The sequence below is a fragment of the Aquarana catesbeiana genome, linkage group LG10 (genome assembly GCF_042186555.1).
Source record: "Aquarana catesbeiana isolate 2022-GZ linkage group LG10, ASM4218655v1, whole genome shotgun sequence".
NCBI lineage: Eukaryota > Metazoa > Chordata > Amphibia > Anura > Ranidae > Aquarana > Aquarana catesbeiana.
In genome coordinates this window covers 120093968-120121782 of record NC_133333.1, presented here as the reverse complement: position 1 = coordinate 120121782, position 27815 = coordinate 120093968, and positions in this window count along the sequence as shown.

Below are 27815 nucleotides of genomic sequence, written 5' to 3'. Positions count from 1 at the left end.
TGTGGTGTTGGGGGTGTGGCAGGAGGAGGAGGAAGAGGAGGAGGAGGATGGTCCAACTCACACAAGTGGGTATTGGGCGTGATTTGGCCCCTCAACCCCTTATTTAATGTGATATAAATGATTTCCTCAGACATGAGGCGTTGGCCCTCCTGCATGTCTTGCATTTTGCTGGCAGCCACGAGTGGGGGTGGTTCTGAGGGCCGCAGAAGCCTCCCCAATCAGCCTGAGCGCTGACTCCTCCACGTTCCTCCCCTTGCTGGGTCTTTTGGTTGGAAGGCGGAGGGGAGGGACCTGGGATTCTGTGAGGCTTCTACTGGTCCCGGCCACCTCCTGGCTGCAACTAACCCCTGCCTCCTTCTGGCTGCCACATTCCACAGCCTCCTCCTGTGTCCCACATTCCACAGCCTCCTCCTGGCTGAGGTCTTCCTGTGTATGAAAAAGGGACATAGTTTTATTTTTTGGTTCATCAATCACACACTATTTTCAGCTCATGACTGTTGCAAATTGAATGTTAATAAATAGAAAAGACTATCATTCTGACCCCAGCCTTTTTCATTCTTGTCCCAATTATTTTTGGCTACTATTGTCTTTTGCTATGTAAACGCCTTTATGCTATGTAAACGCCTTTATTAAATCAGCAATTAGTGATCAATAATAACATCTAGTTAACATCATTTATTTGATGTAGAACAATGCTATACCTGGCTCAAGCTGGGCTCCTCCACTTCTTCCTGGCTGAAAGTCCCAGGTTGAACATCAGAAGCCTCAGCTGGGGTGGAAGGAAGGGTTGAGAGGGATTCCCTAACTTCAGTCTGGTCTGACAGAAAATGCAGTCTGTCAGCCTGGGGACATAAACGTCAACTGCTGCAGCTCCTGATCTCTGTGAATCCTGGACCTTCTTGCACTCCCTAAGATAAGTGCTCCTCAGGCCACCAATTTTGGCTTTTAAATAGGGGATGGTTGCCGTGGGGACCTGCGGCTTCCCCAACTCCAGCAGTTTCTCCAGCGCTGCCTGCCTCTTAAATTTGTTATTGTAATGCGGGTGTTTGACCTGCCACAGACAGGGCAGCTCCCTGTATTTATCAATGAATATTGGGAGGAAGCCATCCATTTTATCTGCAAGACACAACACAAGACAAACCCTAATATCAGGCTAAACTATCCTAATCTTGTCCCAATATAGGCCTCAATCTATAAGCAGTATAGGCCCAAGTTAAAATTGTACTTTTGTTATCACGATCAGCGCTTCCGTGACTCCTTCCTCCGCTCACAGATTGTATGTACGACGCATGCGTGTTACACTTTATATACACTAAGCATGCGTGAAACTCCGCCCGCCTGCCCCTGACGTTCTTTCTAGTCTATTCCCTGCCCCTTCTCTTTCGGCGCAGTGGGAGAGCACATGGCGGAGACAGAGCAGGTGCGTGATAATAGCAGCAACGAGGAGGAGGAAAGCCCGGAACCAGAAACGTCCCGATCTCGCAGGAGATTTAAGGCATCAAATATGGCCTTTGTAGAGATGGTGGAGATGGTGGACATCTTGAAGAGGGCCGACTATGAGGTGAAGTATGGACCTTACCCAAACCCAAATGTGAGAAAGTGAGAAAGGCCAAGATCATAGCTAAAGTTGTGAAGAGTCTGCACAGGAATTTTGGGGTACGACGATGCAAGGATCAACTGAGGAAACGCTGGTCAGACCTGAAATTGAGGGAGCACGATCAGTACAGAAGGATGAGGAGAGTGCTGCAAAAAAGTAAGTAGTTGTCCTGTGATCGTATTATTATATTACGCTTGTGCTGCTCCATGTGCTTTTCTTTACTGTTGTACAGTTTAAAATGGCAACTTTCATGTTTATGGGCACATTAATTGTTCATAGGAAACATTGTTCGTTCGGCCACTAAAATATGATGTTTTGGGCAGATGCAGTTCAATACATTTTTTCTGGCCTACTTCTATTAAAAAAAGTTTGTTGTCTAGATGGGTTTGTAACTATAATGAAATGCAAACTTGATTCAGTGTAAGGAGAGGACACTCAGCAGCTGTTTACTCATCTGGACGCAGGAGCACTAGTGTGGGACACCAGAAAAAACTTTTTATTAGAGTGTCCCACACAGGTGCTCCAGTGGATACTAGGGGTGTCTCCATCTGTGAAACTTGCACAAAACAGGTAAGTATTCCAGCTTTATAAAGGAAAATAAATAATGTTTTCAGCTTGGAACTTTGCTAAAACAGACAATTGTACCCCACTTCCAACCAATGTTTCACATTACTATTTCTGCCATCAAATATCTGTGTACTAAGTATACCTTTTTTTTTTCACATAGGGGAGAAAAGACTCAGGACATCAGAGACCAGGGACTCCCCACCTCCGGAAGAAGGTGAAATTCCCCAAACCCAAGCAGAGGAGAAAGAGGGAGACATTGTTGAAATTGGCGAAATTGTCACCACAACAGGTGAGTGTCTGCGACCACAGCTTCAGGTAATAGATGTATGCCTGCATATTTATAATACATTGGGGGTTATTTACTAAAGGAAAATCCACTTTGCACTGAAAGTGCACTTGGAAGTAAAGTTACTGTAGATCCTAGGGGAACATGCAAGGAAGATAAAAAAAACAGCATTTTAGCTTGCACATGATTGGATGATAAAATCAGCAGAGCTTCCACTCATTTCAGATCTACCCCTTAGATTTAGAGCGACTGCACTTTCAAGTGCACTTGCAGTGCAAAGTGGATTTGCCTTTCGTAAATAACCCCCATGGTGTGTTTTTTTTGTCTGTTTTTAGGTGATGGGGATGTTGTGGAAGAAGAATGCCATTTCATCAGTGAAAGTGCCCAGATCCTCATCAGGGAAATAATGGGGCGCAATCCCGATTTAGAAAATTTAAAGGAAAACGTCAATGATGTTCAAAAAAAATGAAGAACATCATTGATGTTTTAGGGAGAATCTAAAACACCCAAAAATCAGTAAATTTTTTCTCGTATATTTTTGATTTTACTAATAATTATTTACGTATTTTAAAAGTCAAATTTTGAAGATGCACACAGTGTGTCAACATGTGCTATCTGCCATCACGGGAGATCAATGTACGCATTTTTTGGGTGCAACCCCTTCCTCGATAATAAAGTAGCTGAGAGGAAGGGGTTGCACCCCCAAAACACGTCCATTGACCCCCCATGATTAGCAGCAAGGATGGGAAGTGTTATCATAATGGGGGATTTTAATTATCCAGACATAGACTGGGCGGAGGGAACCGCACATTCATTTAAGGCTCGCCAGTTCCTTAGTGTCTTGCAGGACAATTTTATGGGTCAGATGGTAGACGCACCAACTAGAAATAAAACATTACTAGATCTACTGATTACCAACAATACAGACCTGATAACAGATGTGGAAATACGGGCAATTTAGGTAACAGCGATCACAGGTCAATTAGTTTCAGTATAAATCACACAAATAGGAAACATGAAGGGAACACAAAGACACTGAATTTCAAAAGAGCCAACTTCCCTAAACTACAAACCTTGCTAAAAGGCATAAATTGGGATAAAATATTAGGAACAAAGAATACGGAGGAGAGATGGGTTTGCTTTAAGAGCATATTAAATAAGGGCATTAGCCAATGTATCCCATTGGGTAATAAATTTAAAAGAGCGAACAAACATCCTGGATGGCTTAACTCCAATGTAAAAATGCATATAAAAGCAAAGGAGAAGGCCTTCAAAAAATACAAGGTTGAGGGATCATCCACAGCATTTAGAATTTATAAAAAAAAAAAATCCCAAGAAATTCTTTAAGTATGTAAACAGTAAAAAAGGGAGGACAGACCATATTGGCCCCATAAAGAATGAGGAAGGACATCTGGTTACAAAGGATGGGGAGATGGCAAAGGTATTGAATTTATTCTTCTCCTCAGTCTTCACAAGTGAATCGGGGGGCTTCAGTAACCAAAACTGCAGTGTTTATCCTCATGACACAACACAGGAAGCACCTACATGGTTAACAGAGGACGGAATTAAAATTAGACTTGAGAAACTTAACATTAATAAATCACCGGGACCAGATGGCTTGCATCCGAGGGTACTTAGGGAACTCAGTCAGGTGATTGCCAGACCGTTGTTCCTAATTTTTACAGACAGTCTATTGACTGGAATGGTACCAGCTGATTGGAGAAAAGCCAATATAGCACCAATATTTAAAAAGGGCCCAAAAAACATCCCTGGGAATTACAGACCAGTTAGCCTAACATCAATAGTATGTAAACTCTTGGAGGGGATGATAAGGGACTATATACAAGATTTTAGTAATAAGAATGATCTCATTAGCAGTAATCAGCATGGATTCATGAAGAATCGTTCTTGCCAAACCAATCTATTAACCTTCTATGAGGAGGTGAGTTGCCATCTAGATAAAGGAAGGCCCGTAGACGTGGTGTATCTGGATTTTGCAAAAGCATTTGACACAGTTCCCCATAAACGTTTACTGTACAAAATAAGGTGCGTTGGCATGGACCATAGGGTGAGTACATGGATTGAAAACTGTCTACAAGTGCGTGTTCAGAGGGTGGTGATAAATGGGGAGTACTCAGAATGGTCAGGGGTGGGTAGTGGGGTTCCCCAGGGTTCTGTGCTGGGACCAATCCTATTTAATTTGTTCATAAACGACCTGGAGGATGGGATAAAGAGTTCAATCTCTGTATTTGCAGACGATACTAAGCTAAGCAGGGCAATAACTTCTCCGCAGGATGTGGAAATCTTGCAAAAAGACCTGAACAAATTAATGGGGTGGGCGACTACATGGCAAATGAGGTTCAATGTAGAAAAATGTAAAATAATGCATTTGGGTGGCAAAAATATGAATGCAATCTATACACTGGGGGGAGAACCTCTGGGGGAATCTAGGATGGAAAAGGACCTGGGGGTCCTAGTGGATGATAGGCTCAGCAATGGCATGCAATGCCAAGCTGCTGCTAATAAAGCAAACAGAATATTGGCATGCATTAAAAGGGGGATCAACTGCAGAGATAAAACGATAATTCTCCCGCTCTACAAGACTCTGGTCCGGCCGCACCTGGAGTATGCTGTCCAGTTCTGGGCACCAGTCCTCAGGAGGGACGTACTGGAAATGGAGCGAGTACAAAGAAGGGCAACAAAGCTAATAAAGGGTCTGGAGGATCTTCGTTATGAGGAAAGGTTGCGAGCACTGAACTTATTCTCTCTGGAGAAGAGACGCTTGAGAGGGGATATGATTTCAATTTACAAATACTGTACTGGTGACCCCACAATAGGGATAAAACTTTTTCGCAGAAGAGAGTTTAATAAGACTCCTGGCCACTCATTACAATTAGAAGAAAAGAGGTTTAACCTTAAACTACGTAGAGGGTTCTTTACTGTAAGAGCGGTAAGGATGTGGAATTCCCTTCCACAGGCGGTGGTCTCAGCGGGGAGCATTGATAGCTTCAAGAAACTATTAGATAATCACCTGAATGACCGCAATATACAGGGATATGTTATGTAATACTGACACATAATCACACACATAGGTTGGACTTGATGGACTTGTGTCTTTTTTCAACCTCACCTACTATATGATGGGAGCTAGTACATGTTGACATTAGGCATGGGATCAGGAGGGAAATCCCCATTTTGAATCCCAATTTGTGTGCATCTTCAAAATTTGGATTTTACAGGGGTGACATCACCCGATCTGATGAAGGCAACACATTTTGGACATACTCATGTCTGATATTGCCTTCACTTTATCAAAGTTGAACTTTGTAAGTTCCAGAGTTGTGTATTGTTTGATGGTTTTAAACATGCCTGTTTTACCAATAAAAGGCTATTTCTAATTAATGTGACCTAGAAAAATGTTATACACGATGTTGGTTTGTTCAAAAATCTTTTTATAAACGCACATGTGATTGTGCTTTGGGTAAAAATTTTGATAATGAACAATGTGTGGCTTCTTCTTTCAATGCTCAAAAGCATTTTTTGGAGTGTAGTTGTTGTTTACAGTGACAATGGGGGTTATTTATTAAAGTCAAATCCACTTTGCACTACAAGTGCAGTTTCACTGCAGTCTCAAGTGCACTTTTGCAGTGCACTTGTAGTGCAAAGTGGATTTGCCTTTAGTAAATAACACCCACAGTGCTTTAAAATTTTACACAATCACGCCATTTTCATGACTCCCCAAATTTCTGTAATGGTGCTGAAAATTATGAATATTTTTGTCAGTAATGCATTACATACATTAACTACAAAAACAAGGTGTGTGTGTGTGCGTAGCAGACCCACAACATAATAATAATAGCTGAAGAAGAAATTGTCACCTCATGTCTCAAAGAAATTTCATTTGCACTGATGAAGAAAAAGGCCAAAAAAATAATACCATTAAAAATGATAACTGAGGAGACAGCTAAAAGAAAGCCAAGCAGTAAATCAAAGCAAATATTTGTTCATTTTCAAATATATATATATTTTTTAAATGTCTCAGACATTGTCTGGCATATCGATGGCCCCCCTACCCGCAATGTATCTTATACAAACCTTGTGGGCGCTCTGGGGGGGAAAACCAGGACGGCCAGTTTCAAGCACCGTCAGGGTTTGTTCATTATGAATTCCAGCCTCAGGCCCAACTGAGGCAACATAGTTCAAAGAATGTCTCCTTAAAAAGTTGCGGAGAACACAGCAAGAAAAGTTAATGTGATTAAGTTTATATTCTGCCATGTGTATGGGTTTAAGAAAAATATTCCAAACGTATTCTCCACCACTCTTCTGGCTCTGGCCAGACAGTAATTAAAAACCTTCTGGTCCGGGGTGAGGTTCCTCATAGGGAATGGCCGCATAAGATGGTCCCCCAGTGCAAATGCTTCATCCGCAATGAAGATGAATGGGAGTCCTTCCACATTGTCTTCTGGAGGTGGCAAGCCCCAGCTGCCATTCTGGAGACGCCTGTAGAACTCCGTCTGGGCGATGACTCCACCATCTGACATCCAGCCATTCTTCCCCACGTCCACATAGAGGAACTCGTAAGTAGCCATCACTATACTATTAAACCCCTTGTATTAATAATAGTATGATCCCGAGTTGGGGGGTGGGACTATGTGGACATGTTTCCCATCAATTGTCCCTCTGCAGTTGGGAAAGTCCCAACGAGTGGCAAAGTGGGAGGCCACAGTCTGCCATTCCTGTGGCGTGGAAGGAAACTGTGGAGTCAAACAAGAAACAAAAAATTACTAATTTTGCACATAAACATTGAAAGCAGACACAAAAATTCTTGGCCAACATAAGTATAACATTTATTTTAAGGAGTATTTAAACACAAAAGTATAAGGTCCACCTATCAGATTCCTCACCCCCTCTGATGGCCCATTGTAAAAATTTGGGGGGGGGGGAGATGTTTTGGACAGGTAACCGTCTCCACTTCATTGAGAAATGAATGCATAAATAATGTGTGTTACTTTGGCCAGCCCCTCCTTACTTACACTATTGGCAGCCCACTGGACAGGTAAGAAGTGTCATAATACAAAAATATGAATACACACTGTACAAATGTAAGCACATTTTTACATTCTGCTATTACCTATCAAGATAATAATAGGAGAAAAAAACTTTAAACAGTACCATTTGAAAGTATTCAGGTAGGTCCTTGCACTACATGCTTTGGGGGATTCATCCATAAATATGATCACAAAAGAGGTAGGTATAGTGTGTATGCATAGCTCCCAACTGTCCCTGATTTCGAGGGACTGTCCTTGATTTGGAGCAATGTCCCTCTTCCCCCTCATTTGTCCCTCATTTTGGTCTGATCCATATAGTTGTATATACAAACGCACTTTTTATCTTTCAAAAAGTGTTTCCCAGTGCTAAACCTTTCATCCAATTTCTAAATTGCTGCATTTGCACATTTTAAAAACCAATATAAAGGAATAGTAGTGGTAAAAAAAAAAAAAAAAGCCCTTGTGGATTTAATTAACTTTTCTTTTGTTATTTCTCCTTTAAGGGGTTGTGGCAGGGGGTGAGTCATATGCCTACATACATTTGTTAGTAGATGTCCCTCATTCCCACCTCAAAATGTTGGGAGGTATGTGTATGGGTTTAGCAAAGTCAGCAGATGGATTGATATCAGCTGACTTAGCGGTTGGGGGGGGGAGTTCCAAATGATTTTGGGACCCCAAAAAAAGCCTCTGGCACTCTGCCTGAATTTAAGGACACAAATAACATTTGTACACATTTTAGGGTGTTTTTAGGGTAAAGCACTACAATGGAGCTGACAAAATACCTTGTTAAGTGACTAGGCGAGGTGGATATGGGCCCAGGATAGCATGCTGGGGAGGTTAGTGAAGGCAAATATGCATGAAGGACAAAAAAGGAACTTTTAAAAATTCCAGCATACATGAGAACTAAGGGGACATTCACAGCATATTACAATCATGGTAATTATGGAATGATGAAAGAAATACAATACATTAGCAAACATTAAATACATAGAATGTGATGTTAAAGGATAAATCTTACCTTAATATAGTCCTTCTGCAGGACCTGAATAATGGCAGAACAGGTCTCTGGTATAATGATCCCCAGAGCCTGGGGGGGGAGATGCCTGTCGAGAACTTGAGGTCCTGCAGGCTTCTCCCCGTCGCCAAGTACCGCAACGTGGCGACTAGCCTCTGCTCTGGAGTGATGGCCTGCCTCATGCAGGTATCCTGCCTGCTGATATAAGGGGTCAGCAAAACCAACAAACGGTGAAAAACGGTGGACCGTCATCCTGAGAAACTTCTTGAAATCATCAGGATTATTCTCCTGGATCTCAGGAAGCAAAGGCATGTGAGAGAATTGGTCACGCTGAAGCAACCAATTCTTCGTCCATGAACTCCTCCTCGCCCTGTTCATGGACTGGGCTTGTGTCAAAGCTAAAAGCCCAACACCAAGCCCCTGCACAGCACGAACTCTACGACGAGTACATACACGAAACATGGCTTCAAAACGGTCGGCTGGTCAGAACTAAGTAACAGAACGCACCGTAAAAACAGCAAGGCCTATGAAGAGCAACCTGAAAATCAGCAACGAGCGGACAAGAACGCACTGATAGTCAAATACGAACTCACTGCACGCACTGAAGAACAGATACAAACCCACAAGCACAAACTGAACACCAGAAAAACGATCTGAAAACCACGAGTCTGAAAAGCGCGAATCGTCTCTCACCAAAATTTTACTAACACAAGATTAGCAAAAGGAGCCCAAAGGGTGGTGTGCTTGGTATTGAACTGCCCTTTATAGACCCATTGTACGTGTTGTACGTCACCGCGTTCTTGACGTTCGGAAATTCCGACCACTTTGTGTGACCGTGTGTAAGACAAGTTTGAGCCAACATCCCTCGAAAAAAATCCAAAGGATTTTGTTGTCGGAATGTGTGACTGTGTATACAGGGCATTAAACTTTAAAATCTACCCAACTATCCCCTGTAAAAAAAAGTTATAACGCCTACAAACTATGGGATACATACTGAAATTTTGTTTTATACTACAAATGGTGGAGATAAATGACTTGTACTGGGACTGTGATAGTGCGATCTGACACTAATTGCTACTGGGGGGAACTGACTAATTGCCACTGATATCACCAGTGACACTAATACAGTGATCAGTGCTAAAAATATGACACTGGCTGGGAAGGGGTTAAATATGTTCCTTAAAGCGGAGTTCCACCCATAAAATTGACTTTGCAGTATTCATCAGCATAAAACATTAAGCAAAAACATTTGGAAAAAAATTATTTTTTTTACTTTTCCTGGCTGTTGCTAAGGGGTGCCTTGTAATCTGCCTCTTCCTCTCCTTGCTGCCTGACGTCATTTTCCTCAGCGCCCGTTCTCGCTAGTGCTCCTGGGAGATGTGTGTCATCATTTCCCAGGAGACAGTGGGCAGCGCTGAGGGCTTTGTTGCCATCACAACGGGGTAGGCCCTTTCGACGACGTCGTCCATTGTGAAGGCAACGCGAGAAGTTTACGGCGTTTCGATACGGTCATACTGTGCATGCGTGAGAACGGGCTGTGCATGCTGGTCACTCAGCTGCACCGTATCCCAGAACATTATGCTTGTGGGCTTCACATGTCCACAAGCAATATGGAAACAGCTAGGAAGCAATGATATACAGTCAGGTCCATAAATATTGGGACATCGACACAATTCTAATCTTTTTGGCTCTATACACCACCACAATGGATTTGAAATTAAATGAACAAGATGTGCTTTAACTGCAGACTTTCAGCTTTAATTTGAGGGTATTTACATCCAAATCAGGTGAACGGTGTAGGAATTACAACAGTTTGTATATGTGCCTCCCACTTTTTAAGGGACCAAAAGTAATGGGACAAATGGCTGCTCAGCTGTACCATGGCCAGGTGTGTGTTATTCCCTCATTATCCCATTTACAAGGAGCAGATAAAAGGTCCAGAGTTCATTTCAAGTGTGCTATTTGCGTTTGGAATCTGTTGCTGTCAACTCTCAATATGAGATCCAAAGAGCTGTCACTATCAGTGAAGCAAGCCATCATTAGGCTAAAAAAACAAAACAATCACATCAGTGAAATAGCAAAAACATTAGGTTGGCCAATTCAACTCTTTGGAACATCCTTAAAAAGAAAGAACGCACCGGTGAGCTCAGCAACACCAGAAGACCCGGAAGACCACGGAAAACAACTGTGATGGATGACCGAAGAATTCTTTCCCTGGTGAAGAAAACACCCTTCACAACAGTTGGCCAGATCAAGAACACTCTCCAGGAGGTAGGTGTATGTGTGTCAAAGTCAACAATCAAGAGCAGACCTCACCAGAGTGAATACAGAGGATTCACCACAAGATGTAAACCATTGGTGAGCCTCAAAAACAGGAAGACCAGATTAGAGTTTGCCAAACAACATCTAAAAAATCCTTCACAGCTCTGGAACAACATCCTATGGACAGATGAGACCAAGATCAACTTGTACCAGAGTGATGGGAATAGAAGAGTATGGAGAAGGAAAGGAACTGCTCATGATCCAAAGCATACCACCTCATCAGTGAAGCATGGTGGTGGTAGTGTCATGGCGTGGGCATGTATGGCTGCCAATGAAACAGGTTCTCTTGTATTTATTGATGATGTGACTGCTGACAAAAAAAGCAGGATGAATTCTAAAGTGTTTTGGGCAATATTATCTGCTCATATTCAGCAAAATGCTTCAGAACTCATTGGACGGCGCTTCAAAGTGCAGATGGACAATGACCCGAAGCATACTGCGAAAGCAACCAAAGAGTTTTTTAAGGGAAAGAAGTGGAGTGTTATGCAATGGCCAAGTCAATCACCTGACCTGAATCCGATTGAGCATGCATTTCACTTGCTGAAGACAAAACTGAAGGGAAAATGCCCCAAGAACAAGCAGAAACTGAAGACAGTTGCAGTGGAGGCCTGGCAGAGCATCAACCAGGGATGAAACCCAGCATCTGGTGACGTCTATGCATTCCAGACTTCAGGCTGTAATTGACTGCAAAGGATTTGCAACCAAGTATTAAAAAGTGAAAGTTTGATGGATGATTGTTAATCTGTCCCATTACTTTTGGTCCCTTAAAAAGTGAGAGGCACATATACAAACTGTTGTAATTCCTACACCGTTCACCTGATTTGGATGTAAATACCCTCAAATTAAAGCTGAAAGTCTGCAGTTAAAGCACATCTTGTTCGTTTCATTTCAAATCCATTTTGGTGGTGTATAGAGCCAAAAAGATTAGAATTGTGTTGCTGTCCCAATATTTATGGACCTGAGTGTAAGTTTTTTTTTTTATATTAAACCAGACATCGGGGGACGAAATTTTAAAAAGACATGAGTGTTATATGTTAATGTTTTGAACTTAAAAAATAAACAAAATAACATGTCAGTGGAACTTCGTTTACCTAGGTGTAATGTGTGCACAGTGTACTGCTTTATACTAATGATCACTAACAGATCACTTCCTCTGTACAGAACCCTGTGTTGAGCTGTGTGTGGGCTGTGATTGGACTCAGCCGATCAGCTGGTCCCGGGTGTGAATTATTGGCCGGGACTTGCTAACAGGCTCTGTGTACAATCACGGCGGGAGCTGGGTGGGGGTGAACATGCGCGCGCTCTAAACCTGGGAGTAGGCAGCACGTTCCAGCACATAGCTTTGTCTACAGCGGCCACCCAACCGCAATACAATAAAGTGGATAATATTTGCACCAGAACATATATGATTTTCAAGAAGATGAGGTTTAATGCTGACATACCATTGAACCGTAAAACTTTTTTTGCGTGGAGATCCATTTGTGTCTCAACCTTGGCCCTGTTAGTTGGCATGAAGGTGGGTAAAAATAGACAATGAGATTGTGCTTAGATACATGGATTGTATTCTTCTTCCAACATAAACATGAACTTCCAGCCCCACCAAAAATGTAAATTGGTAAATGTTAAAAAATCACTTTTACAAACAAATTCCTCAGCTGCTGTGGTAGGCCCCAGACAAGCTTCTGGGCCCACCCCTGCGCCGCAGCGGCGTGGGCCTCCGGAACGGAGGACCACGAGATTGCTCTCTAACGCATACCTGTCGGCCAGGAGGGCCAGCAGGTGGCTGTAAAACGAACCCCACAATATGGTGTCTGTCCCATAAACACCCTCGCCCAGCATGCAACTCGGAGGACCACCTCCACCGAGTTGTCTCCGGGACATTAGAACATCCATACGCTTCGACACGTTGCCCTTCCAACACTGACCAGTGATAACAGCGACACCCACCGGTCAGTCTGGAAACACACACAACATCAGCCAAGCTAGAACAGAGGCAAACCTAACCTATTTAACGAACAAGTTACTAAATTTACCTAACATATGGTAGATCGCAAATCTACCACTGCTACATACTCCCCCCACTACAATAGAAGTTGTCCCCAACGTCTGTCCAAAAACAGTAACAGTAACTCCCAAGCCTGGGAGTAAATATTTGAGTTTCTTATAACTTGGATAGACAAAGAGAGAGGAAAAGACAGTGGAAAGATACTATAAGACTTACATCTATAAAACATTATGTTCACATCCTCAAACAAAACCATCCTACGATTGTGCATAACCTCACTATCTATCTTAGCTGAAAAGCCTCCCAGCTTGATAGGAGATCCAATAATTCTTGAAAAGGGAAACTTATTAAACACACACGCATATATATATACTGTACAATATTAGGAGCAAAGCTTCATTTTTAGAGAAAATGAGCCTCTCTTCCTTTTATCCATATCAGAATAAACTTAACCGGTTCAATACCGGGCATTTTCACCCCCTTCCTTCCCAGACCAATTTTTAGTTTTCAGCGCTGTCGCACTTTAAACGACAATTGCGCGGTCGTGCAACGTTGTACCTAAACAAAATTGACAACCTTTTTTCCCCCACAAATAGAACTTTCTTTTGGTGGTATTTGATCACCTCTGCGGTTTTTATTTTTTGCACTATAAACAAAAGAAGAGCGACAATTTTGAAAAAAACACAATATTTTTTACTTTTTGCTATAATAAATATCCCAATTTTTAAAAAAAAAAACTAATTTTTTCCTCAGTTTTGGCCGATACGTTTTCTTCTACATATTTTTGGTAAAAAAAATTGCAATAAGCGTATATTGATTGGATTGCACAAAAGTTATAGCGTCTATAAAATACGGGATAGATTTATGGCATTTTTTAAAAAAAATTATTTTTTTTTTTTTTACTAGTAATAGCGGCAATCGCAATTTTTTTTTGTGACTGCGACATTATGGCGGACACATCGGACACTTTTGACACATTTTTGGGACCATTCACATTTATACAGCGATCAATGCTATAAAATTGCATTGATTACTGTGTAAATGTGACAGGCAGTGAAGGGGTTAACCACTAGGGGGCGGGGAGGGGTTAAATGTGTTTCCTAGGGAATGCTTCTAACTGTAGGGGGAGGGGACGCACAAGGGGAGGAGACCGATCAGTGTTCCTCCGTTCTGGGAACACAGATCGCTCTCCTCTGAGCTGACAGGACGTGGATCTCTGTGTTTACACACAGAGATCCACGGTCCGGCCCGGTTAACGGGCAATCGCGGGTGCCCGGCGGACATCACGGCCGCCGGGCACACGCACCGGGTCCCGAGCAATGCAGCGCGCGTGCGCCCCCTAAGCGGCCGGGAACCCGAGGCCGTCATATGACGTCCACCCAGGATGGGAGATCCCATCTGTGGACGTCATTTGTCTATGGCCGGGTAGGGAAGCGGTTAAGGAGTCCATCCCTGTACTATGATCTCTTCAAACAAAGAAAAAAAAATAAATCCGGCTAGCAAAAAGAAGTCCTTGGATTTGTAACACTGAGCAGTATATTTAAATCTTGACCACGCAGATTTCTTTACACTGACACTAACTAGCTAACTATTTGCAAAGTTCTTTTGTCCAGAATCACCAATAAAACCGGGGATCTGGCAATGTCAGTGATTTTCCTGTTTTATCCACAGTGGTAATGAAATAAACAACATCATCTTTTCCGGGCCTGCAGATAACCACTTTGTCAGCATAGAAATGCCGACCGAAGTTCCAGGGCATGAAACATCCACTAAAACGGTCATCCATCTTAGCAGAACATCCAGTCTTTCGGAAAGGCTTAGGCACAGAGAGATAGTCCCAAACAGCTTCACTGTACCAAAGTTCCCGATTAGTTTCAGTCACCTGCATTATATCCTGGGGCACATAGGGGAACTCCAAACCATACTTGGCAGCGACACGCTTGTTTAACATCCTCTGCAAACGTTCAAGTTTGGGCAAAGATCTGTCTCTCCCCATACCAGGTGGTACACAAGAATCCAATGATTTGCTCACCATAGACCCAGCCGGTGTCTGCAGTGAACTAGCAACTTTTGGCAAAGTCCCGGTAACAGTACTGTGTGGCTCCACACAAGGTGACGTCTTCCCAGAACTCAGGGCTGTCCATTCAGGGAAAGTCATAGCAGAGGCAACATCTTCACCTTGTGACCATAACAGCTCTTGTGACAGTTTAAAATAGGTCATCATCCCCGGAAAGATCCGACATGGATTCTAATTCCGAGTCTCCCAATTCTTCTGCTGGTAGATATTTACTCACAGTCCCAGATACATTCCCTATCAGTGGCTTACCTGTTCCTGACGTGGACTCTGGTAGCTCCGGTTCAGGTAACCTCTGGGGTAGGCCTCAACCACGGCCGTGGGAAGCCTTCACATATCCCACCTTCCTTTGAGTAGGCACAATCGGAGTAGGTGTAGTGGACGCAGAAATCAAAGTAATGTCCCCTGACGAGACGACAGCAGCCGTGTCTCTCTCTGGAACATTATCAGCAACAACAGGCAAAGTGGTGGCCTGTCGTTCTCTCTCTGTAGCGATAGCAGCTTCTACTGTGGCGATACCTGTTGCCCAATCCATCCAATAGGCATGGGGTGATGTGGTAGGTTGCTCCACCACAAACAAGTACTCTCCACATTGCGGACATCGGCCAAACGGACAGAGATGTACGGCCAATCCTTCACATCGGTGGCAGATCATACCCAGTCCCTCAATATCTCCTGAGGTATACGGAACAAACCTCCCCTGCGGCTTCAAACAAACTCCAGTATCTGTAAGCAGGGTTCCAGATAGCACAGTATTCATCATGGTGCTTGCAGGGAACATTCTTGGTCCCATTATTGGCTGCATCGCCCGAAAAGACATGGCCACACTCTGATCTTCTCAGCACGATCACGAGGCCTTTCCTCTCCTCTGGCGCCAAACACATACCCGCGTCCCACGTGGTAACAAGTAGGGTAGGCTCCTCCCACTTGTTCTTCTGGTCACGTAGCTCCCGGGCCTTCACTGGTGCCCGCCGTCTACACATTCAGAAATAAAGTCCTGCAGTGTAACCTTTTCTCTACCTGAAGGATTTTTTTCAAAGTCCAGCTCTCTCAGTAAACTCCCGGTAAAACACCTCTCTGGGTTGTGAGAATTGACGGTCAACAAATCCCGGACGACGCCCCCACATGTAGCACTAACTCTTGATGGAGCTGCTGGTTTAAGCGGGCTTGTTACCTTCACTCTCCTTCCCTCTGTTTTACCGGCACCGGGTCTAGGGATAGTCACTCAGCATAACAAGATAGTCACTCAGCATCAGCATAGGGAGTCTTGAAGGAATCTGACATTTCAAAAACATTTTTTCGGTTACATCAGCATCAGGTGTTTATCCAAGACTGATACATTTTTATGAAGGTCAGTTGATCGATCGAGTCGGTGGACACACCCTGTGATCAGTTACAAAGCCTCCAGCAGCACTGAATGTGCGTTCCGAAAGAACGCTGGATGCAGGACAGGCCAGTAGCTCAATTGCATACTGCGCAAGCTCTGGCCAGTGATCCATCCTCAAGACCCAGTAACCCAAAGGATTTTCGGTGGGAAAGGTGTCCAAGTCAGACTAAAAAATTGTCTGAACACATCGGTCAGACGGCCACCTTCTCCACCACTCCTTCTTTGACTGACCGAAGCCTCAGCAACACATTGTCCAGGAACAGGAGTTTGTAACCTCCCAGTCTCTGGGAACGCATTGCACAGACCTTTCTGCAAGGCCTCCCGAAGATGTTTCATCCTCTGCTCCCTCTGCGATGGCAAGATAAGGTCCGCAGCCTTACCCTTGTAACATGGATCATGGAGGGTTGCCAGCCAGTAATGATCCCTCTCCTTGATACCATGAATACAAGGATCCTTCTGCAGGCTTTGCAGGATCAGGGAGGTCATGCAGAGTAGGTTTGCTGAGGCATTCGGTTCGGAGTCCTCTGGGTCACTAAGGGCGACATGATCCGCAGCCACCTCCTCGCAGCCACGTACAAGTCCATGGGTTTCTTGGGACTGTAAATGATCCCTTAAAGACTCCTGCTGATGCTGAGTGCCAGGCTCCACCTCCATACTGACACAATCCTCCTCCTCCTCGTCCTCTTCCTGTGTGATCGGCGGGCACGCAGAAACACTGTCTGGATAAAGGGGGCCTTGAGATCTAAGGAAGTCCTCCTCTTCCTGCCTCTGTTCTGCCTCAAGTGCCCTGTCCATTATTCCACTCCGTAGATCGACCGAGTCGGTGGACACACCCTGTGATCGGTTGCAAAGCCTCCAGCAGCACTGAATGTGCGTTCCGAAAGAACGCTGGATGTAGGACAGGCCAGTAGCTCAATTGCATACTGTGCAAGCTCTGGCCAGTGATCCATCCTCAAGACCCAGTAACCCAAAGGATTTTCGGTGGGAAAGGTGTCCAAGTCAGACTAAAAAATTGTCTGAACACATCGGTCAGACGGCCACCTTCTCCACCACTCCTTCTTTGACTGACCGAAGCCTCAGCAACACGTTGTCCAGGAACAGGAGTTTGTAATCTCCCAGTCTCTGGGAACGCGTTGCACAGACCTTTCTGCAAGGCCTCCCGAAGATGTTTCATCCTCTGCTCCCTCTGCGACGGCAAGATAAGGTCCGCAACCTTACTTTGTAACATGGATCAAGGAGGGTTGCCAGCCAGTAATGATCCCTCTCCTTGATACCATGAATACAAGGATCCTTCTGCAGGCTTTGCAGGATCAGGGAGGCCATGCAGAGTAGGTTTGCTGAGGCATTCGGTTCGAAGTCCTCTGGGTCACTAAGGGCGACATGATCCACAGCCACCTCCTCGCAGCCACGTACAAGTCCATGGGTTTCTTGGGACTGTAAATGATCCCTTAAAGACTGCTGCTGATGCTGAGTGCCAGGCTCCACCTCCATGCTGACACAATCCTCCTCCTCCTCTTCCTGTGTGATCGGCGGGCACGCAGAAACACTGTCTGGATAAAGGGGGCCTTGAGATCTAAGGAAGTCCTCCTTTTCCTGCCTCTGTTCTGCCTCAAGTGCCCTGTCCATTATTCCATGCAGCGCGTGCTCCAACAGGTGGACAAGGGGGACAGTGTCACTGATGCATGCACTGTCACTGCTCACCATCCTCATGGCCTCCTCAAATGGTGACGGGACAGTGCATGCATCCCTGATCATGGCCCACTGGCGTGGGGAAAAAAAACAAGCTCCCCTGACCCTGTCCTGGTGCCATAGATGCACAGGTACTCATTGATGGCCCTCTGCTGCGTGTGCAGCCTTTGCAGCATGGGCAACGTTGAGTTCCACCTGGTGGGCATGTCACAGATTAGGCAGTTTTTGGGCAGGTTAAATTCCTTTTGGAGGTCAGCCAGGCAGGCACTGGCATTATACGACCTGTGGAAATGCACACAGACTTTCCTGGCCTGCCTTAGGACATCCTGTAAGCCTCAGTATCTGCCCAAGAACTGCTGCACCACCTAGTTAAGGACGTGAGCCAAACAGGGCACATGGGTCAGTTGTCCCTGTCGGAGGACGGAGAGGAGGTTGGTGCTATTGTGGCACACCACCATTCCTGGCTTAAGCTGGCGTGGCGTCAACCACCTCTGAACCTGCCCCTGCAGGGCTGACAGAATCTTTGCCCCAGTGTGGCTCCTGTCCCCCAAGCACACCAGCTCAAGCACCACATGGCATCTTTTGGCCTGCATACTTGCGTAGCCCCTTGAACGGCTACGGAGCACCACTGGTTCCGAGGACAAAGCACAGGAAGAGGCCATGGAGGAAGAAGAAGAGGAGGGGTGGAGGAGAAAGGTGTGTCAGAATCACCAGTAGTAGCATTTTGGAGGCGTGGTGGCAGAACAACCTCCAACACTACTGCACCTTATCCTGCATCCTTCCCAGCTGCCAGCAGAGTCAGCCAATGCGTTGTGAAACTTAGGTAACGTCCCTGTCCATGCCTGCTGGACCATGAGTCAGCGGTAATATGCACCTTAACGCTGACCGCCCTGTCCAGCGAGGCCAAGACATTGCCTTCCGGAAAAAGTGGCGTTTGGGAACCTGCCACTGAGGAACCGCACATTCCACAAACTCATGGAAGGGGGCAGAGTCTACCAACTGAAAAGGTAGCAGTTGAAGTGCTAGCAATTTTGCCAAGCTAGCATTCAAGCGCTGGGCATGTGGATGGCTGGGAGCGAAATTCTTTCTGCGGTTTAGCAGCTGGGGCAGGGAAATTTGCCTGGTACAATCTGACGTCGGTGTACCAATAGCAGATTGCCCACAAGCACTTGGCTGTGACACACCTAATTCTACACCTTCATTCCTCTCACTGCAGCTCTCAGAGAGGACTGAAGGTATAGTGGGGTTGGAGATCCCAGCTGATGAGGCGCAAGGAGAGGTCCTCTTTGTTCTTTGGTGTGGGTCTTTTAGGTACGCTTGCCAACGAACTGCATGGCAGGTTAACATATGTCTGGTCAAGCATGTGGTGCCCAAGCGGGAGATGTTTTACCACGCGAGATACGCTTGAGACATATGTTGCAAATAGCAGCGGTGCGATCTGATGCACTCGTCTCAAAAAAGGCCCACACCAAAGAACGTTTGGAATAACACGCAGAGACAGCAGCGCCCTGCACATGCGGAGCTCTGTGGTGTGATGCAGTCAGTGTGCTGCCCTTAAGCTGGCCCCTGGAGGGCATCCTGCCTCATTAGTGATGTGCCTCCTTCTCTCTCCTATCAGGCACCCACGTGGAGTCAGTGACCTCATCATCCCCTCTCTCCTCATCACTGCAGCAAACCTGGCAGTATGCTGCAGCTGGGGGAACATGACTGCCAGATTGCTGTCCTTCTTGGGCACCCCCTCTGTCTGGGCTCACGTTACTGCCTTCCTCTAGCTGAGTACCATCATCGGAGCCTTCAAAACACTGGGCATCCTCCTGGAGCATGTACCCAACACTGTGGTCAAACAGTTCGGGGGAAGAGGCTGCATTGGCAGCTGCTTTGCCAGACAAAGTACCCTGAGCCTGGGTGAGAGAGGATGAGGAGGATGAGGACGGCTTGGTCATCCACTCGACCAAGTCTTCCGCATGTTGTGGCTCAACACGGCCAGCTGCCGAAAAAAAGCCAAGCGTGTCCCACAGCTACGTGCTGATGAGGATGCACCGTGTCCACGACCAGCACTGTTGCCTCTAGACACAGAGCCTGCTTGCCCTCTTTTATTGGCTTGTGACTGTCTGCCTCTCCTTGTTGGCCTTCCAGACATGCTAATGGCCTGCAGTGAGATGTAGCTGCACAAAACTGGGATGTATATATATATATATATATATATACCGATTATACTGCAGCTAGCAGAATCAACTGATGTCATGTCCGCCTGGACGCCACGCTCAGACGCTACTGCTCCATTGGTGTTGGCGAGCTCATCATTTCATGGGAGGTTGTTGATCACGTGACCGTTCGGCACTCAGGGAGATCAGTGAAGGACACAGAGGAGGCCCTATACCTGGATGGCTGATCTGCACATGCTTCCTTACATATGTCAGCCCACCTATACTCCACATGCAGTGCTTCCTATACAGATACTGCCTTATGGTGCTGTGACTTTAAGACTGCAGGACACTGACACAGGAAGACGCCAGCTCCAGAAGCAGATGACGGCATCCATCCATTTCCTGGGGTGGTAATGTACCAAGGCTGTTTTCACTTCCTGATACAATCCATATTTTTTATGCCAGTTGTACACTTGATAGACAGCTCACTGTTCCCGGCTTTCTGAGAATACACTCAGCTCAGGACATTCCGGACCACAGGCCACTTCTAGCAATATTGCTGCATTGGTGATATATATTCACACAGCACCGAACTGTGCTCACTCTGCCCCTTACTCCAGGCTGTCCGGATCCTGCTAGCTTTCATACACCGGCAAGGCACCCCCACCAGCTGGTGCCGACTTTGAGCCCCCCAGACACCCTGTGGACAGTTCATGACCTTCTCTGCGGTTCCCAGTCCCCATCCTCATCCCCCGAGCTCCCCTCATTCACCTTAGGGATTGGTGTCAGCCTTGGAGCCTCATTCAGCATCTGCTGGTCCTATCCCACAGTGGACGACAAGGCTGATACCAATTCAATTAGCGTCCAGATGCTTTTTATGTTTTATGTCTCTGTTTATTGTTGTTTTGTTCCCCCTGTTGTCTGTGGTCGCTATAGACCAGCCTCTCCAGGTGGTCGGTGATATTTACTAGGTACAGTACAATATTGGGTCTTTACCCTTTTACCTGTAATTTGTGTTTAGGCCAATAAATTTTCACTTTTTGATATATACACCTGTATTTTGTCCTTCTGTTAACCCTGCTTTTCTCTGTCCCCTCCTGTTTGGGATACTTTTTGCATAGCAGAATCAACTGCCTGCCTGTAATATTATTAGTATGAGAACACCTGCACTTGTCTTCAGGTAGCTATACTGTAGATGCAACTGTGCAGGGTACATAGTATACTAACTGTAAATACTTCAAGAGCCTGTCTGTGCTATTAACAGGATCAGAAGAATCATACAAGCACTTGGCTTCAGGTAGCTATACTATAGGTGCAACTGTGCAGGGTACACAGTACACTAACTGTAAATACTTCAAGAGCCTGCCTGTGCTATTAATAGGATCAGAAGAAGCACACAAGCACTTGGCTTCAGGTAGCTATACTGTAGGTGCAACTGTGCAGGGTACACAGTACACTAACTGTAAATACTTCAAGAGCCTGCCTGTGCTATTAATAGGATCAGAAGAAGCACACAAGAACCTGTCTTCAGGTAGCTATACTGTAGGTGCAACTGTGCAGGGTACACAGAACACTAACTGTAAATACTTCAAGAGCCTGCCTGTGCTATTAATAGGATCAGAAAAAGCACACAAGCACCTGTCTTCAGGTAGCTATACTGTAGGTGCAACTGTGCAGAGTTACACAGTACACTAACTGGAAATACTGTAAAAACACCTGCCTGCCTGTCAGTATAGTAGGAAGAGAATAACAGGAATGGATCTAGCTAAACTGAATACAGTGTGTGTGTGTAAATATATATATATATATATATATATAACACCTGGGATGCATATATATACACCATACACTGTAAGTGCAGCTAACTGACTCGACCTGCCTACTCTATCTAACTTAAATCAAATGACCCTGTCTCTCTGTCTATCTCTCTCCGAGCAGGCGGCCTTATATAGTGTGGGGCGTGTACTAAACCCCCTGAGCCATAATTGGCCAAAGCCTCCCTGGCTTTGGCCAATTACGGCTCTCTGTACACACAGCGCTGTGATTGGCCAAGCATGCGGGTCATAGTGCTTGCTTGGCCAATCATCAGCCAGCAATGCACTGCGATGCCGCAGTGAATTATGGGCCGTGACGCGCCACTCGAATTTGTCGCGAACGGCCCATAACGGTCATAATTCGGCGAACGGCCGAACACACAATGTTCGAGTCGACCATGCGTTTAGTACAGGAGACACTGTATTTAAAGGGGGCATGCCACACAAGTGCATTTGATCATACTAGCGATAGTTGCTCATATATACAGTATTTGGTGAGTGAAAACCCATATGGGGCACTACATGTACTTATTCAGATCAAGCACTAAAGTTTTAAAAAATTGATACAGAGCACTTCCACGAGCACATTGGGCTTACGTGAATGGGACTTTTAAACCGCTTTGTAATTTTTGTTTAATAATATTGTTTTTCTACACTATTTGTGCGATGTTATAGCACTTTATATGGTATGTACAGTCAGGTCCATAAATATTGGAACATCAACACAATTCTAATCTTTTTTGCTCTATACACCACCATAATGGATTCGAAATGAAACAAACCAGAAGTGCTTTAACTGCAGACTTTCAGCTTTAATTTGAGGGTATTTACATCCAAATCAGGTGAACGGTGTAGGAATTACAACAGTTTGTATATGTGCCTCCCACTTTTAAAAGGGACCAAAAGTAATGGGACAGATTAAAAATCATCCATCAAACTTTTACTTTTTAATACTTGGTTGCAAAACCTTTGCAGTCAATTACAGCCTGAAGTCTGGAATGCATAGATGTCACCAGACGCTGGGTTTCATCCCTGGTGATGCTCTGCCAGGCCTCCACTGCAACTGTCTTCAGTTCCTGCTTGTTCTTGGGGCATCTTCCCTTCAGTTTTGTCTTCAGCAAGTGAAATGCATGCTCAATCGGATTCAGGTCAGGTGATTGACTTGGCCAGTATGCTTCGGGTCATTGTCCATCTGCACTGTGAAGCGCCGTCCAATGAGTTCTGAAGCATTTTGCTGAATATGAGCAGATAATATTGCCCGAAACACTTTAGAATTCATCCTGCTGCTTTTGTCAGCAGTCACATCATCAATAAATACAAGAGAACCAGTTCCATTGGCAGCCATATATGCCCACGCCGTGACACCACCACCATGCTTCACTGATGAGGTGGTATGCTTTGGATCATGAGCAGTTCCTTTCCTTCTCCATACACTTCTCTTCCCATCACTTTGGTACAAGTTGATCTTGGTCTCATGTGTCCATAGGATGTTGTCCCAGAACTGTGAAGGCTTTTTTAGATGTTGTTTGGCAAACTCTGATCTGGCCTTCCTGTTTTTGAGGCTCACCAATTGTTTACATCTTGTGGTGAACCCTCTGTATTCACTCTGGTGAAGTCTGTTCTTGATTGTTGACTTTGACACACATACACCTACCTCATGGAGAGTGTTCTTGATCTGGCCAACTGTTGTGAAGGGTGTTTTCTTCAGTAGGGAAAGAATTCTTCGGTCATCCACCACATTTGTTTTCCGTGGTCTTCTGGGTCTTTTGGTGTTGCTGAGCTCACCGGTGCATTCTTTCTTTTTAAGGATGTTCCAAACAGTTGATTTGGCCACATCTAATGTTTTTGCTATCTCTCTGATGGGATTGTTTTGTTTTTTCAGTGACAGCTCTTTGGATCTCATATTGAGAGTTGACAGCAACAGATTCCAAATGCAAATAGCACACTTGAAATGAACTCTGGACCTTTTATCTGCTCCTTGTAAATGGGATAGTGAGGGAATACCACACACCTGGCCATGGAACAGCTGAGCAGCCAATTGTCCCATTACTTTTGGTCCCTTAAAAAGTCGGAGAACATATACAAACTATTGTAATTCCTACACCATTCACCTGATTTGGATGTAAATAACCTCAAATTAAAGCTGGAAGTCTGCATTTAAAGCACATCTCATTTGTTTAATTTCAAATCCATTGTGGTGGTGTATAGAGCCAAAAAGATTCAAATTGTGTAGATGTCCCAATATTTATGGACCTGACTGTATATTTGTGGAACGGTATTTATGACTAGCGTGGCTGACTACTTAATATTATCTAGTTGTGTTCATACCGGCACACATTACAACTGCGGCTTTAATATTTTTCAGAAACTAATTTCTTTCATTTTTGAGAGCACAATTCACTTTTTTCCATAGGCACTGAACCAACATATATTTTCTTTCTTAAACCCAATGTTAGTCTGTAAGTGATCCATCTCTGAGGTAAGGGTGAACTGGCAAGTGTTAATCGCCTGCATAATGGCCGTGAATTTTTGTTGGTCAGGAGCAGCTGAGTCATATATCTCCGTCTGCAATGCATTATTGGATGTTCCAGACTCCAGACACCAGACTCCTGGCCACGGTGGGCTTCGGTTTGGATAGAGGTCTGTTTCTGGCTATCTCTGGGAAACATTAGACCTGGGGGGGTGGTAAAAACCCGCAGCCCCAGAAGAAAATGGATAAAAGAGTACACAGCAGCAGAGCTCTAGCCTCAGATGTCAACTCTGGTCACCATCTTGGACACACCCCAATCCCATTACTTTAACGCCTTCCGGAGTGCCCCACGCAGATATACGGCCGCAGGGCGACCCTCCTGGGCGAAATCACATACCTGTACGTGATTTCTAGTTCCGGGTTGTGCACGCTGCCGGCGACCAACTCCCGCTGTGATTGGATGTTCGCCGGCACAACGCGATCATTCCTGAGAGAGGCAGAATGGCGGTCTGCCTATGTAAACAAAGCAGATCGCCACTCTGTGAGAGGGGAAGTTGGAGATCTTGTCTTTCTGCTAAGCAAGAACATGGATCTCTGTCTTCCCCCAGTCAAAGCACCCCACACAGTTAGAAAGCACTCCCAGGGAACACATTTAACCCTTTGATCATCCTAGCTGTTAACCCCTTCTCTGCCAGTGTTATTAGTACAGTAACAGTGCATATTTTTTAGTACTGATCACTGTAATAATGTCACCGGTCCCCAAAAAGTGTCAAAAGTGTCAGTTAGGTGTCAGATTTGTCCGCTGCAAAATATCGCAGTCCCGCTATAAGTTGCTGATCTCCGCCATTACTAGTAAAAAAAATAAAATAAAGAAAAGTATAAAGAAAAATATCCCATAGTTTTTTAGACGCTACCAATCAATATACGCTTATTGGGATTTTTTTACCAAAACTATGTAGCAGAATACATATTGGCCTAAATTAATGAAGAAATTGGATTTTTACCTATTTTTATATTGCATAGGTTTTATAGCATAAAGTAAAAAATATTGTTTTTTTTTCAAAATTGTCGGACTTCTTTTGTTTTTAGCGAAAACAATGAAAACGGCAAAAAATTTAAAAAAAAGAGATATTTGTGGGGAAAAAAAAGGACATCAATTTTATGTGGGTATAGCATAGCATGACTGCGCAATTCTCAGTTAAAGTAATACAGTGCCGTATGGCAAAAAAATGGCCTGTTCATGAAGGGGGTAAACCCTTCCAGGGCTGAAGAGGTTAATAGACTTTAGAATTACTACCATGATTGTTCTTTTCATGACCAATAAACCATGAGGCCCCCCTACCAGTCTCGAGTAGTCAGAAATGTTAGTGAAATAGATTCTAACATGTGAACACATCATGCAATACACCACATACTAGTTTCTACATGTTATTAGCTCATTTATACATTGTAAATAGCCCCCACGTCTGATTTTTGTTTCTTTTTTATCAAAATGGGCATATACTACATTGTACAATTATCACATCATTAATTGCCTTTCAAACACATCTCCTTTTACCGGGAGCTTTTCTTCTCTTGCCTAAACTCACTCTTAACCAACCGATCTTTGATCATTTTACACTTCCTAAAAGTTACAATTGGATACATTTCAACTCTATTTTTTTTATATCTTTTAATCTTACATCTTGTTGCACTTTTTGCCAGTTTATTCTTATAATTTGTCTTATTTGATCTGCCGATGGCAAGATTTTAAAAAAAAACAAATAGAACTGATCATATCTCTTATTTTTTCTATTCCTAGTTTTGATTAGATCTTTCCTATTTAAATTACTTGCTCTTAGAAATGGCTTTTCAATCTCCTTCTTTTCATACCCTCTTTTTTCTAACCTCACATTTAACTGTAACTTGCTATACAAAGTCTTCCTCTTGCATATTATTCCTCTTTAAATGTACTAACAGTCCATAAGGAATGGTTTGCTTCCCAATAAGCAATATGGTTGCTATTACAGTGTAGAAAAACAGAAGCTGTGTCTTTGTTATAGCCAAGAGTAATCATTTCATTTTTATCAATGATAAGAACTTCTCGCTTTCACCAAAATGAGCTCTTAGAATCCTCTTGAGACGGCAATTTTATTCATCTGCTCATCCTCCATTCATTCATGGAAGCTTTAGTATGGTTTCTATGAGTGGAGGAGGGGGCGAAAAGGGCAGACAGAATAAGTACTTTTATCGAGTAAAAAAATAAAAAGTAAAAATTAAATCTGCGCCGTGGAACTAAAAATGTGTAATAGGGCTGCCGCTGTAGTGCAAGGTAAGTACCCCAAAAAATGACAAAAGAATTTATACTCAGGGCTGCACCTATGAACTACTAACGTACATATACAAACATCAAAATGTGTAATTTAATAACAACATGTATAACAAAGTGCTCAGTGTTAATGCAGTGCAAATAAAGTACAATCAATAAAGTTCATGAGATGTGCAAAATAAAGTGCAATCAATAAAGTTCATCAAATGTGAGGTACAGGGTTGGTGACATGTTGATATAATCCTGGTGACTTCCTCACCAGATGAAGATGACAAGTACACCTGTATTATATATCAAGATGGTGCCTCCCGTCCAACGAGTAGATTGTTTTGTTGTGCCTTAGGGAATGGGATCTCCTATCCTCCACCACATGGTCCAAGTCCTACACACTTTACCCGGTCAGGGGACAGCCATGATAGTAAAGTTTGGACAAATGAAGGAAAGGGGACATATAGTGTAATACTGCGAGATTTTATTAAAAAGTTTACTCCTGATGAAGAAGCTTAAAGGAGCTTCTGATGACGCCCGGTGGGAGGGGCGAAACGTGTCAAGCGAAGGTGAATCTGTGAAGGCTGTTTGGATGCCAAGGCGGCAATTTTGCATGTTTTTAAATACTCTAATGTAAGTGTGATGATTTTAAACTTTTTCATAAAATCTCGCAGTATTACACTATATGTCCCCTTTCCTTCATTTGTCCAAACTTTGCTATCACGGCCCTCCCCTGACCGGGTAAAGTGTGTAGGACTTGGACCATATGGTGGAGGATAGGAGATCCCGTTCCCTAAGGCACAGGTGTGTGTTGCTGTCTGTTGGTGTGTGTTGCTGTCTGTTGGTGTGTGCTTGCTGTCTGTTGGTGTGTGTTGCTGTCTGTTGGTGTGTGTTGCTGTCTGTTGGTGTGTGTGTTTGCTGTCTGTTGGTGTTTGCTGGGTTGCATTTTGGGGACTTTTCCTTTTAGTTTTTAATTTGCCTTTTGCTGTCACTTTTTAAATAGCTTTTTTTTTTTTTTTTTTTTTCTTGTTTCATCAGTCTATCAATTAAGGGGTGTGGTTAATTGCTCACAGGTGCCTATTTAACTTGTTGTAGGAC